The sequence below is a fragment of the Parasteatoda tepidariorum genome, chromosome 7 (assembly GCF_982258835.1).
Source record: "Parasteatoda tepidariorum strain Cologne lab strain chromosome 7, Ptep-v5.0, whole genome shotgun sequence".
NCBI lineage: Eukaryota > Metazoa > Arthropoda > Arachnida > Araneae > Theridiidae > Parasteatoda > Parasteatoda tepidariorum.
Window position 1 is genome coordinate 12,526,856 of NC_141761.1, and position 15,158 is coordinate 12,542,013.

General features: G+C 35.1%; 2 pseudogenes; both read right to left on the reverse strand.

Annotated features, from left to right (window-relative positions):
* Positions 1-3,844: 3,844 nt before the first annotated feature.
* LOC147806846 (uncharacterized) lies at positions 3,845-4,345 on the reverse strand (annotated as a pseudogene).
* Positions 4,346-11,883: 7,538 nt separating this feature from the next.
* On the reverse strand, positions 11,884-12,715 carry LOC147806847 (uncharacterized; annotated as a pseudogene).
* Positions 12,716-15,158: the final 2,443 nt, after the last annotated feature.

The following is a 15,158-nucleotide window of genomic DNA, read 5'->3' on the forward strand; positions in this document are numbered from 1 at the left end:
AAGTATCCCATTGCATTCCAAATATGAAATAGACAAAAAAAATTTAAATTTATTAAAAATCTAATATTATATACAAGTGATTGCATGTAATATTAGATAATAATAAAGTACTCCATGATTACATATGCATTTATTCTAAGCTTTATAGTGATGTAGTTTTTGCTTAATGTTAAGGTACTGATAGTTCCTGTTCTATACCTTCATTTAATGTATTTCCCCTAAAAAAATAATAATAATTTTTATTAAAGCGTAGGGTTTTCTAATCCCTAAACAAAGTCCTTTTTTTAAATCAAAGTGATTTATTTTAAATTTAGCAATAATCAATTTCCTATTTATAGAGAATATATATATATATATATATATATATATATATATATATATATATATATATATATATATATATATATATATATATGTGTGTGTGTGTGTGTGTGAAGTTAAACCTTTTTAAAGAAATTGTTTATTGCTCTCAGGGCTAAGATATTTTGAGTTAGTCACTAGAATACTGTGATAATATTTTCTCAATCTCTAATTTTTATTTGTTTTTAAGAAATATTTTGACAAAAAATTTTTAAACTAATTTACTTAGTAAGCTATTAAAAATGTCATATTTTAAGTATTCATAAAATTTTCATAGTATAAATTATTTAGGTATATTAATATGGATTTGTATAGACTAATTTTTAGCAAGAGAAATATATATATGTACATAAGAACATAAATTATGTATTGCACTTTCTGAAATTCTTTTTTTAACAAGAAACATCTTTCAATATTGTGGTATTCAATTTTATTTTCTATATTGAGCTATGAGTTAGCTCTATGGATGTGACATATTCATAACCGCTCAGAGCTTGTTCTTTAAATTCTAATTTTTCTTAACGTAATAAGTTTATCTACCTTTACTAGTATAATAATTAGTAAGTTTGAACTCTTAAGTTTGAACTTATAAAGCTCTCAGGGTGGTTGAAATTTTACAATTCTTAATAAATTTAATTATATTTTTTAAGTTGTATTGATAAATACATAGCGATTGTAAAATGAAATAGATCTACTTTTGTTATAAAAATTCTCCAAGTTAAAGTATATTTTTTTTCTAAATGTTTTTGTTGTATACCTTCATTGAAAACATTAAATGTGTTTTTCTCTACATTTAAGAATCTTTTTCTACATTTATAAAGTTCAATGCACCCCTCTAAGGAAATTGTTAGTTGCTTTTTGTTGTATACATTAAATGTACATAGCTTCATTGAAAGCATTGAACATGTTTCTCTCTCAATGTATATATATATATATATATATATATATATATTATTGTTTTTTTAATGCATAGAATTTTCTAATCCCTAAGCTAATTTTTTTTTCTTTCAACACTGATATTTTTCTGAAAACAGCTATATTCAATTTATAAACAAAATATATGTATATATTTAAGGATCTGTTTCTAGATTTTTCAATGTGCCTTTGCTCTGGTTTAAGAATTTTTTTTTTTAAATAATCACTAGAATACTGTGATAATATTTTATTAATCTGTAACATATTTTTCCTTTTTTTAATAAACACTTTGACATATTTTTCTTTAAATTGATTTACTTTGTATGCAATTAAAAATGTCCTATTTAAGTATTCATAAAACTATCAAAGTATAAATCTTCATATGTATGGATTTATTTTTAGCAAGAGAAATTTGTATAAATTTATGCATTTCACTTTCTGAAATCATTTCTATATTCAGCTTGGAGTTAGCTCCATGGATGCAACACATTCATAACTACCTAATATTTTTTTCCTGTCTTTTCTTAAAATAATTAGTTACCTGACTTTATGGACCTATGAATTAAAACTATCAGAGTAATATAAATTTTAAATTTCTAGATAATAAACTTTTTTATCTTCTTGAAATTGTTTTGAAAAGTGCATAGTGATTGTTAAATGAACTTGACCTAATATTAACTTTACTAAGAATTCCATTTGTTTCAAAAATTCTGTCAAGTTGAAATGTTTTTTCTAAAAGTTAGAAATACGAAAATTCTAACGGCTAAATAAAAAATGGAGAAAGCTTGGATGGATGGATCCCTTATTTAACTTAAAAGACTAAACTCGACACTTTAAATCAAATTATGAACCCTTCAAAACCGCCCTCCAAGCTTCGTTTAAAAGCATGGATTAACTAGAAATAGATAGATGTATGAGCGCACAACGACGCAGCAAGTAAGATGGCGGAAAATTCTCGCGGTTGCTTCACCTTGAAAGGAGTGGGCTAATGGGAGTGTCTTCTCCACTTACTCCTAGCTCCATGATTACGTCTTTGTGTAACGTCCTGGTTCTATTTAATAGAATATGGAAGGTACAGACTTATCCATCATGTTGTCGCGAGCAATTGTGAACCCCATATTGAAACCAGGCAATGATTCTAAGGAACCGGAAAGCTATCTCCCTATAGCGTTAACAAGCTGCCTGGGAAAGTCCTTTGAGCGCATGATTAATACCCGCTTAGTATATTTCCTAGAAAAGAACCGTCATATACCTGGGTTGCAGAGTAGTTTTCGAAAAGGGGAGGTCTACTGGAGGTCTGGTTATTGCTTTAGAGTCAAGAATTCGTAACGCCTTTGTCCGATGTAACCATTTTGTCTCTATCTTCTTCGATATTGAGAAGGCTTACGATCGGACATGGTGATACGGAATTCTTAAGATGCTCTACGATATGGAACTCAGTAGTAATTTACCCATCTTCCTGAAGAACTTTCTGATGAAATGGTATTTTCGTGTTAAACTGGGTTCTACGTTTTCAGACCTCTTCATTCAAGTCGAAGGTGCTCATTTCGAACGTATTACCACCTCATGTGTTTGGCTCACTTTATGTTGACGATTTAAATGTTTTCCGTTCTGGCTCTAATATGCGCGTTATTGAGCGTCAACTCCAGCTGGCTCTCAATAAGATTTCAAAATGGTGTGAGTAAAATGGCCACACACTTTCACCCACTAAAAGCTCTTGCATACATTTTTGTCAATTACGCAGTTTACACAATGATCCTGTTATTTCTATTCATAACGTTAATATACATACTGTTTCGAAAACAAAATATTTAGGCGTGATTTTTGACAACACACTCACTTTTCTGACCCATATTCTTTATCTTAGAAAACGTTGTGAAAAAACTTTAAATGTGTTACGTGTTCTCTCAATTATAAATAATTCACATAGACATTAACAGCTGACATAAATTTATTAGATACTAGATTAAATAATTGAGAAACAAATTAGCACACAGCCGGCACGCAGCTTGTTTGAAAACACACAGATCTACAAGTAGAGAGGCGTTGCCAAAACACAAAAATACAAAATAGGTAAACGATTACGATTAAAGGTTTTGATTATCATTTTAACACTTCCCCTAAATCAAAACACTACTAATAGCAATATTTGTCTTCTTAAGCACATTGAAAAGCAAAGATTACACAATAAAAACTTAAATAGTATATAGCACTATAAATATTAACATAAATACATAGATACACTTAAGATTATGTATTCCAATTAAATTTCTGAGCTTTAGAAACCTGTCTTTCACTAGAGGTTTAGTTAAGATATCAGCAATTTGCATATCACTATTACAATAATTAACATCTAGTTGTTTTGATTCATATTGTTCACGTATGAACTTATATCTGATGTCGATATGTTTGATGAAATTCAGGGTTTTTCACTAATCTCATAGCACTTTGGGTTGTCCATTTGTAGGACTGGTATTGTAGAAATACACTGTAATTCTCTTAAAAGATTACCTAACCAAATGGCCACCTTTGCAGCTTGACTAGCTGCAACAAATTCAGCTTCAGTAGTTTAAAGAGCAATGCAGTTTTGTCGTTGGCTCCTCCATGAAACAGCACCACAATTTGATAGGAAAATCATTCCTGAAGTGGATCTTCTCGAAAGAGGATCTCCTGCATAATCAGAGTCAGTATAACACTGAAGAGTAATCTGAGAATCTTTCTTACTTTGGAACAGAATCCCACATTTTTCAGTTCCTTTCAGGTAACGCATAATTCTTTTGGTCATATTCCAGTGCACCTGCTGAGGCTTGTCTAAGACCTGAGATAACACTCCAACTGCATACGATATATCAGGTCTGGAAACAATTGCTAAGAACATCAAGCTACCAATAGCTTCACGATAAGGCACAACAGCTGGGAGGGGTTCTGATTGATCAGTGGTAATACTACCTTTTTCCATTGGAGTACTTACTGAATTGCACTCATTCATTTCAAACCTATTCAAAATTTTCTTACAGTAAGCTTCCTGGTGTATAAATATACCACCATCATCAAGGCATTCAATTTGCATACCTAGAAAGTAGTTGGCCTTACCAATCACAAAACTAAAATCACTTTTAAGTTTCTATAAGAATTGTTTTACAACACTTTCATCTAGCGATGCAATAATTCCATCATCAACATACACAATGAGATAAATTGATTTCTCATCATTCAAAAACAAACAGGGATCTGAGTTTGATTGTTTCAAACCACAATTCACAGCGAAACTTTTGAAGAGTTCATTCCAAACTCTTGGAGCTTGCTTCAATCCATAAATGCTCTTGAGCAATATACAGACTTGTTCAGTGTACCATCTTCAAAGCCCTCAGGTTGATACATGTAAATATCTTCTTGCAAATCTCCATAGAGAAATGCAGTTTTGACATCAAATTGAATTAGTTTCACCTTATTAAATGCAGTAATACTGAGTACTGTTCTGATGGTATCCCAACGCACAACAGGACTAAAGGTTTCTTTGAAATCAACACCAACTTTTTGGCTGTAGCCTTTGGCGACGAGGCGTGCTTTAAAACGCTGAACAGTCCCATCAGTATTTTTCTTTACTTTATAAACCCAGCGACTAGCAATCGCTTTTCTGCCTTGAGGTAGATTCACAAGCTTCCAGGTATTGTTGGCTTCTAAATAACTCATCTCTTCTTTCATAGCTGCAAGCCACTCATTGCTTTCTTTTGAAGCAATAGCCTCTTTATATGTTTCAGGCTCTGTATATTCAGCTAGAAGAACACAATTGTCATATCTTGCTGGTTTCTTTATCAGTGACCTGTTTCGCAAGTTTATCTCTTGCTTATCAGATAAATTTTCAAAATCTACTGGATCAGATGAATCTTCTCCTATTTCCTGGCTCACATCTAAATCTTTCTTGTCAGAGGGTCTGATGAATTCTATATCTGATTCATGATTAATTGATGGTTCGTTGACATCATTACACGACTTCTCATTCTGAGGTATCATAGAGCAATAGGATTCATTTTGAAAAATAACATCTCTACTCAAAACGATTTTGTTTTGATCCTTTACCCTAACTCTATAGCCATCTTTATTGCCGCAGTAACCAACAAAATAGCCGGAAATACTTTTCAGATCCCATTTTTGCCTTCGCTGCTTAGGAACATGCACGAAGCACTTGTTTCCAAATATTTTCAAGTTCGCTATATCAAAAGCGCTGCCTGACCAAAGTTCAATAGGAGTTTTATTCTTCTGTCTAGTTGGACCTGTTCTATTTAAGACATATACTGCAGTGCTTTACTGCCTCCGCCCACAACTTTAGAGGAAGACATTTATGATGAAGGATAGATTTAGCAGTTTCCACTATAGTTCGGTTTTCTCTTTCTGCAGCACCGTTCTGCTCTGGGGTGTAAGGCATAGAGTATCTGATATTTATTCCCCTATTTTGCAACATTTCACAAACCTGAGAATTTTTAAACTCTCCTCCTCCATCACTGAGAAATTCTTTAACAGTATGACCTGCAATTTTAGCTTCATTTAAAAAGATCTTGAGACAATTGGGCACTTCAGACTTTGCCTCCATGAAGAAAACTCTACGAAATTTTGAGAAATCGTCTTTGAAACACACAAAATAGCGAGATCCACCTATTGACTTCTCCTGCATAGGTCCACACACATCTGCGTGTATAAGTGCTCCAGTTTCTGTTGGTCGACAAGGTCTGTCATGAAATCTCCCAAGTTGTTGTTTACCATACAAGCATCCTTCACAAGATTCCTTACTTTCACAGACTTTAATTCCCTTCGACCAAGAAACTCTTTAACATAAGTATTGTTCTGATGACATAATTTCTCATACCATAGTTGAAAGGACTGATCTGCAGAAGCAACATATATTTCAGCAGACATTAATGGACACACAACTCTCATTTTTAAAGCATATAGTCCATTTGTCCTAACGCCTCTTAAGCGTACACTTCCATCTTTTGTGAAAAAGCATTCTTTTCCTTCAGCTTGAAAAGCAAAACCTTTTTCAAGTGTCTGACTAACAGAAAACAGATTTCTGCTCACATCAGGTACATACCATACTTCTGACAAATGGTTGCTGACCCATTTTCCATTTGCTTTCATTTCAACATTTACTGTTCCTTGTCCATAAGCTAAAATTGTGTTGTTGTTGCCGACATGCACTGGCTTTGAAAAGGGAAACTTCTTAAAATCGAGAAAATAATTTTTAAAACTGGTCATATGAGCTGACGCTCCACTATCAGCTATTCAGAGTTCGTTTTCCTCCACTCCTTCAACACACAAAAATACATCACCAGAGGCTTTCAATTTATTTGCCTTTCAACAGTCTTTGGCAGGGCTCGAAGAAAGTCAGAAAATTTACCTGTCCCCGAGGACGGCTTGTTCAACAAGGTCCCTCGTGTCCCTTAGAATTCGAACGAGCTAGCTAAGTAATTCGAGAACGAATACTCGCAGTGGAACAACGGCCGAGAGTCTATTCCCTGCGTCGAATTCTTAAAAGGTCTACCATCTAACACCAAATCATCAGCTTTATAGTACCTGCTCCGCACCTCTTCGTGGTACGAGGGAGTAACACCTTGGGTGGCTAACGCAGACAGAGGGGACGGTAGACCGAAGACAGCCAATTGGGCAATAGATCCTCAAATAATAGGAAAGCTCGATTTATTCATAAGAGCTGGTTCACTCAAGACCTGAAAGAAATTTCCCAATCGAGGCTGCCTACAGAGCCTTTCAATCAAGGAACCCTGACGAATACGAGTTGTATTCTGGATATGAGCAGCGACGAGGAAGGGGATTCGATCCCGGAGGATTTTAACGAATCTTTTGATCTGTCAAGGAAGGAATGGGCTAAGTCGGGGGAAGAGCTGAATGAGCGATTTACGAAATTTACAAGTGACTTTTGTAATAAAAAACTTGATGCACTAAAAATCAGTGAGTTACTAAAAATTGCTCTTTCAAAAAAAATCTTTTTGTGAGTCAATCAGAGGTTCTGCCCTATACAAGAGGGCTCTACGACGAGGCACAAAAAACTCTCAAAGAAGTGGTAGAAAAAGGTGCGAAGAAAGTGCAAAAATCTTACGCAGAAATTGCGAAGAGCGGAACCAAAACAGGAGCCTCAAAGGTGGCTCTGAACCACGTGCTGGTTGTTCGTCCGGTTGTCCCGTGCACCTCCGAAGAGACTGAAAATACCTTAAAAGAGAACATTGACCCAGCAGCGCTTGCTATTGGCGTCAGAAACATAAGACCAATCAAGGAAGGTGGGATTGTAGTTCGAATGGTGTCCAAGAAAGATGTTAAGAAAGTTCACGAAGAAATCGTGGACCAGGGACTAGATACCAAACTGAAGTGCTCATTGCCGATAAAGAAATTTCCAAGAGTCATACTCTTCAATGTTGACAAAGAAATAGAAAAAGAAGAGCTAAAGCAAAAGCTAAGCGACCAAAATAATGAAATGGTAGACGACAAACTTGAAATCTGTTTTCCCATAAAATCCTTAAATGGTACCAACTGGGTTATTCAAACTGACCCAAGTGTTTTTAAGAACATAATGAGAAAAGGAATACTAAAATTTGGATGGTCTATAAACCGAATCAAAGAATACCTAAGACCCCTTAGGTGCTACAAGTGCAACTGCTTCGGACACATGGCGCGAGACTGCACTAAGGAAGAATGCTGCGCAAATTGCGGCGACGAAGGGCACAAGAGAAATAACTGCAAAAATAAGAGCAAATGCGTAAACTGCGAGACAGCAAACCGAAGATTTGGCCTAAAGCTAAACATGAATCACTCAGCAAACCAAAGAACTTGCCCATCGTTCCAAAGAGCAATAGCAGCCCTGCGAAAACACATCAAATATTGACCCACTTTTTGTGAGCCGTTCTAAGCAGGGGCGGATCTACTTAAGGGCTTTTTGGGCTGCAGCCCAGGGCCCCGTGGATAAAAAGGGCTCCAGTCCCCACTGATATTTTGAATTAAGATTGATATTTTGAATTTAAAAAAATATATATTATAAGGTAGGCAACCCTGAGATCAATCAACCCATGCATGTGCGCGTCTATCGAACGGAACAGGGAATTACCCGTCGCTTGTTTTTGGTCAGTGTATTTTTTCGCGTCTATTATGGGGGACTTCCCGCAGCGCCGCTTAACGCCCGATGCATTTTTGTTTTTTTCCCACATTTCTGTTCTCGTCGTCAAAGTGACAAACTTGTTTAGTTTACTAATAACTGTCTTGACTACCAGAAACCCCCTGATCCCACTGAAAACTATATTGGTGTTCAGCAAGAGGACGGTAATACCGAGGCGGAAAGAAATTTAGAGAATATTAAGTTTGAGAAATATGTTGACGTGGGCTTGTGGTCAGAATTGCTAAATAATGATTTTATTAATGACATACTCTCACATGAAATGACTGACTTTCAAAATAAAGATCCGAAAAATATATATTCTGCTTCAATATAGAAATGCAAAGAACAAAACAGAACATTTTCAAATAGGTATTTCATTAAGAAAATGAAAAATGGTCAATCATTGGAAAGATCTTGGTTATGTTATTCAATCAGGGTTGGTACTGTTTTTTGTTTGACTTGCAAACTTTTTTCTAAAATTTCTTCTCAATACACAACCGGATTTTCTGATTGGAAACACATAGGAACTTGTTTAGAAAATCATGAAAATTCTAATGAATATAAGAAATCAATGTTAGTGTGGTTGACACGTGAAGGCAACAAGTTATTTGTGAAGGCAACAAATTAATTGTATCATTAAAAGACCTCGTGAAAAACATAAGGCACCAATCAGATCAGAAGCTAAAGGAATACGGAGAGAAAGCTAAAGAATTAAGTACTAGTGTGGGAATAGACTACAATGACATAAACAAGAGACGCATTACTCCAAAATTTTCAGATAAGTCTACAGATAAATTCTCAGTATACGGAGCAGAAAAATTTAAAAGAGACACTTTAAACGTTGCGTTGGATAAGCTGATTTTGGATTTAAATAAAAGGAGTCAAGTCTATGAGATGTATAACAAGAAATTCAAATTTTTAATGGATTTGCAAGACAAAAATATGGAAATCTGGAAAGTGTACGTAATAATGTTGATTATTATCCAGATGACGTAGACGAGCATTTAGTGAATGAGTGCATTCAGTTAAAATCTTATTTACTTCAGTCTAAGCCAGAGTCTTACACCTCTTGCAGTGAAATTTTTATGCTAATTTATGAAAATAAATTTGTTGATGTTTTCCCAAATTGCTACACTGTCTTAAAGATTTTTTTAACTTTTGCCAATTACCAGCTGTGAAGCTGAGCGCTCTCTCTCCAGGATGTCATATATAGAAAACAAATATAGGACAACAATGTCGAACCATCGACTAAATCATTAATCAGTTCTTTCCATAAATTGTGATTTAACGAAGGACTTACAATGTGATGAGTAAATAAAGGAATTTGCAGCTCCAAAATGCAGAAAGGTTGCTTTATAATTTATATAACATAACTACACATAACCTGTCTATTTCTTTTGCAATAACAGTTGCTGTTTGTATAGACAAAAAAAAATAAATAAATAAATAAGATTAATTTACTGTCCTATTTTTTTCTATATACTTATCTACATTCCTATAGAAAACAGTTTTTTTGACAAAACGGCTATTAGGGCCCCAAAGTAGTTTCAGCCCAGGGCCCCACAAATTCACGATCCGCCCATGGCTCTAAAGTGTCCTCCACCCCTTCCTGGGGCGTTAATGCTGTAATTGATTTTATTTAAATCTGTTTCCTTTGTTTGATCACCGAGTTGGTGGTCCATTTTGTTGTATAATCCATTTTGTTGCATATTTAATAAAGTTCTAAGGGGTTTCGTAATCTTCCAGTCAGAGGGTGCCTCGATGGGTCGTAGCGTGGCGGTCGTCTCTCGCTGCAACATTCCTGGTGAGTCGTTCGCAGCCGAACATGGCACCGCCGCACCCGTCTCGGGCTTGTCCCTTCGGCCTCCTCTGTCCGTCGAACGACAGTGTTGCTCTCGTCGGGCGTGACTCGGGGCCATGGAACCACGTGCCCATGCACCACTGGGTCCTCCGACTGATTCGAGGTTTGCAGCTACGATAGTCTTCACGTATTTCCCGGATGTCCCGCTATGGGACGGGTCGGGGTTAAGCCAAGCTTGTTCAACAAGGTACCCGTCCTCCTTTGAAACTAACCCGTAGCTTATAATTAAATAAAAATATAATTTTCTCTTATTTATTACAACCATAATTATAAATTGCACAATGAATTAGTAGTTACTAGGATTACAAATACTGGGTTACTAATAGTAAAACCTAGTATTTCTTTTATGAAATAGTTTAAATGACAAAGGTCAAGTTATCTGGAATGTCAATTTATCCGAGGGTACAGTAAAACTTGTGTAAGTTGATCACTTGTGGTGCATTGTTTCAGTGGTCAACTTATAGAGGGGATGGGTCATTGTTTACTTTTTCTTTTCCTATATCATGTTGCTATATATTGAATTTTTTTTTTACTTGACTTAAAAATTTTATTCAGAAAATATGCAAATGAATATGTTAATAAATGTATTTAAACCTGAATGAACTTCAATTTGATACATATAATTCTAATATTTAACTAATTTTTTTTTAAAAAATTATTTGGTTAGTTATGCATGTGAAGTGTTTAATAAATATAATTTCTTAAAATATCAGAACACGAAAACATGTAATTTGAAATCTTTCACAAAAGAAAATTATTTGGAAACTTTAAAATTTATTTACTATACTTAAAGATCAAAGATTCAGAGTATTCATTTATTCAAATGCTGACTATTGCAACAGGAAGAGCAACTTTTCAACTAACACACCTGTTTTCAATGAACGGATGAAAGAAATGGTAAAAAGCTGACTCCTTACAGTTTCCCCTGATGGTCAACTCACATAAGGGTTTAGATTAGTTTTTTACACTATTTCACCAAACAAGTGAAATTTTAACATACATTACCAAAAATGACAGAAAATTTTCTGAATTTTTTTTCTGGTCAACTTATGAGGTTTTTAGAATAGAATTTCATAATACTCCTAGACAAAATTGACTTATTTCAGTGGTCAACATACAAGATAAACAGGTGGTCAAGTTACAAAGGTTTCGCTTCTTTATATAGGAAAAATTCCGTTCTTGATAATTGAGGTCAACTTATGCAGGTGCCCAACTTACAAGGGTGGTCAACTTGGCAGGTTTCACTGTACTTCGTTTTTTAAATGAAACAAATATGACGTTTGCCAGTTCCACAATCAAGCCAACGATTTACAGTGGTTTCTGCACAGAAATCCGAAAGGAATTTTCCATTTAGGTGGATTGTCATAATTGCGTTTAACGCTTCTTGTATAAGACCAGTACGTAATGTGTTTTTTTTGTAAGCTCATTGCTGAAAAGCCTCTTTCAACCACTGCAGTACTCCCAGACAGAGAAAACATCAATTCCACCAAGCGCAGTATGTTGCTGTATTTCTAGATTAGAGGGTCATTTTAGAAGTGAGGCGCTAGACTCTTGTAAGATAACAAAAATTTAAAATGTATCACGAATTTTAACGGAAAAATGGCCGTCCGTGCGGACGCCGGATTCGAGATACTTGTTGTCCGCAGGGAATTTTTGACCGCCGAGGACGGGCGGACGGGTGGTTTTTCGAGCCCTGGTCTTTGGCAATGTGTCCTGTTTTTCTACAAGGGTAGCATTTTCTTTCCACTTTCTTTGGAGCTTTTTTCTTTGTTACAAGAAAAGCTGTAGAATCTGACTTCTTCGGTGGCAATCTCATTTCAATTAGACGAAGTCGTTCTGTCAGAATATTTATAGAACGATCTTCAATTGGAATAGACTCCCATACGCTCTTGAACTCAAAGTACTCACATGGAAGGGTTGACATGATTCTACTCATTAGTAGCAAATTCGGAAGAGTTGTCTTAGCAACTCTTTTAAGTTCTTCGTTAAGTTCACTAAAATTCTTTTGCAATTTGGCAATATGTGTGACAACATCATCATTTGCATCCCTTTCACAGCAAAAGAATTGTTCCATTAAGCGATGGAGCCTTTGACCCGAGCTTTGCTCATAAATAGAAAGTAACTTTTGCCAAATACTTATCGCACTGTCGCATGTTGCTGTGAGTTCAACATTTGCATCATCCATGCTGCTATTTTAAAACAAGTTGTGCTAGAGAGTCATTCTTCATGAAAGATTTTCTGTTCTTTTCATGAAGCGCCTTTGCTTCCGTTGTTGCATTTTCGGAAAGAACAGGACATACCTGCTCACCAGTTATTAAATCATGAACATCGTGATAACGAAGCAAAAGTTCAATCTGACGTTTCCATTTACTCCAGTTAGAAGCACCAACAAGTTTGTCGACATGAGCTTTAAATTCCATTGTTAAAAAAAGGTGTTAGTCCTAGGAATGCAACACAGCATGAGTTTCACTTCCAGTAAGCCTAATCAAAGCTTTCCCTAGCTATCTTTCTAAATGTCAAGTTAATCCGCGTTACTGGGCCCATAACCAATTATAAATAATTCACATAGACATTAACAGTTGACATAAATTTATTAGATACTAGATTAAATAATTAAGAAACAAATTAGCACACAGCTGGCACGCACCTTGTTTGTGAACACACAGATCTACAAGCAGAGAGGCGTTGCCAAAACACAAAAATGCAAAATAGGTAAACGATTACGATTAAAGGTTTTGATTATCATTTTAACACTCTCAAATACTTTCTGGGCTGCGGATCGCATCGGCCTAATCAGAATCTACAAAGCGTTGATATTATCACGCATAGATTACGCTTGCGCAGTCTATGGCACTGCAACTGCCTCAAATTTGAAGCTGTTAGATGCAGTGCATCATACTGCGATGCGAATCTGTAGCGGCGCATTTCGAACGTCCTCAGTCGAAAGCTTATATAGTATATGTAATTTATCCGCACTCTATTTTCGGCGTATGCAGCTCTGTCTTACATTTTACTTTCGTGTTATGTCATTTAACTCCCATCCTCTTCGACATGAGGTTATTCCACTAAGCTTACGCTCATTAATGCTCGTATGCGTTCAGTCATTCAATTTTTGCGAATCACTATCTCAATCAGCTGATCACTTTCTTAACAAACCTTGGGTTATTCCGTCATATCACTTTTATTCTCCATTTGCTTCATACAGAAAATCCAGTATATCTCCCAGCGTGAATATTCATCTCTCATCGTCATGAGTATTGTCAGTATGATTCTGTTTTTACGTATGGGTCAAAATCTCCTGGGCATGTTGGATGTGGAATCATTATAGCTGATCGAACATACAGTTATATCATATCTGCCATATGTTCTGTATTTACTGCTGAAGCCATTCTCATTACTCTACGACTTATCTCAACACTGACCGTACATTCACTCTGACAGCCAAAGTGTTTTACGTCAGCTGAATAATCATGTAAAAATCGAAGCTCACCCTATTTTATGTATCATTAAACATCTGTTAGTTAGTCATCACAAAAATGATTTCAACAGTTTGTTTTGTTGGACCCCCAGCCATGTTGGTATTTCAGGTAATGACATGGCTGACTCAGCTGCCCGATCTGCTACGACTCCATTAATCCTATGAGCCCCCATTTCTGACATTGAAGAATTGTATAGACATTTTATTATGTCTTTGTGGCAGCAACACTGACATTTACAAACTGCATACAATTAAGTCTATGCTAGAGCCTTGGCCAGTGTTGAAATTGCGCAGAGCAGATGTCAAGCTCACCCGCCTACATATAGGACATATTCGACTGACTCATCTTCACTTGCTGTTCAAAGAACCGCCTCCTGGATGCGATACTTGTAACGTTTCGCTTTCAATTCACCATATTTTAATCGCTTGCCCATGTTTTAACCAACAACGCCTTATCTTTTTTGGAAGCACGATTTTATGCATAAAAGACTTGTTAGATAAAAATCACCATCCTAACATCTTTGTATTTTTACGTTCTATTGGAATTTTAAGTTGTATAAAATTGTTTTATACTACTTACCGTTTTGGTAAATTTACCATGAAGTTTTATTGATTTTAATGTATGTAACTTTACAATTTTCACTATCTAATCTGATTTTATACATGTCCTTTACTCAACCTTTTAATCTGTTTTTAAAACAGTGTGTTAGGTGCAGTATGTCCTTTTTTGGACCTTGTGCTACTAAACCCCACATTCAATTCCAAATAGCTTGAATGTGGCAAAAACAACTGACTCATGGCTTCGCATTGAAGAATGGGTGTCGCTTTAAGTTCGTTTTATGGTTGATACAAATGCTGAATCGGATTTGTTATATTATTGTAATCTTTTTTTCTTCAATGTTATAATTTTAGATTAATTTTATTTATTAAATTAATCTCATTTTAATAATTTTATTTCGGAGTTTTAAAATTTGAATGACCAAATATGTTGATCGCCCCCCTACCACCCAAAACAAATTTAGCTCCCTACAGTATACTTCCACATCCCCTAGGGGGGCGGTATCGCCCTCGTTGAGAAACAATGCTCTAGACGAAATAACAATTCATTTTTCATTACTGAGTTTGTTTTCTCTACAATTGCAATCATGATTTACTTCATTAGTTATTTGTTTTGAAATCGAAAAAATATTTCTGTATTATCTGAGTAACAGTAAAAAATGGTGTTTTTTTGTTGATTAATAGCTATTTAAAACAACCATACCTACAAAATGGATTTTTCTTCTTCTTTTTTTTAACTAGCGTCGCATTTATCTCCTTCGTTACTTCTTGTTCGAAACAAATATACTTTTTACATTTCATTTCTTCACATTTATACTTTTAAGGAG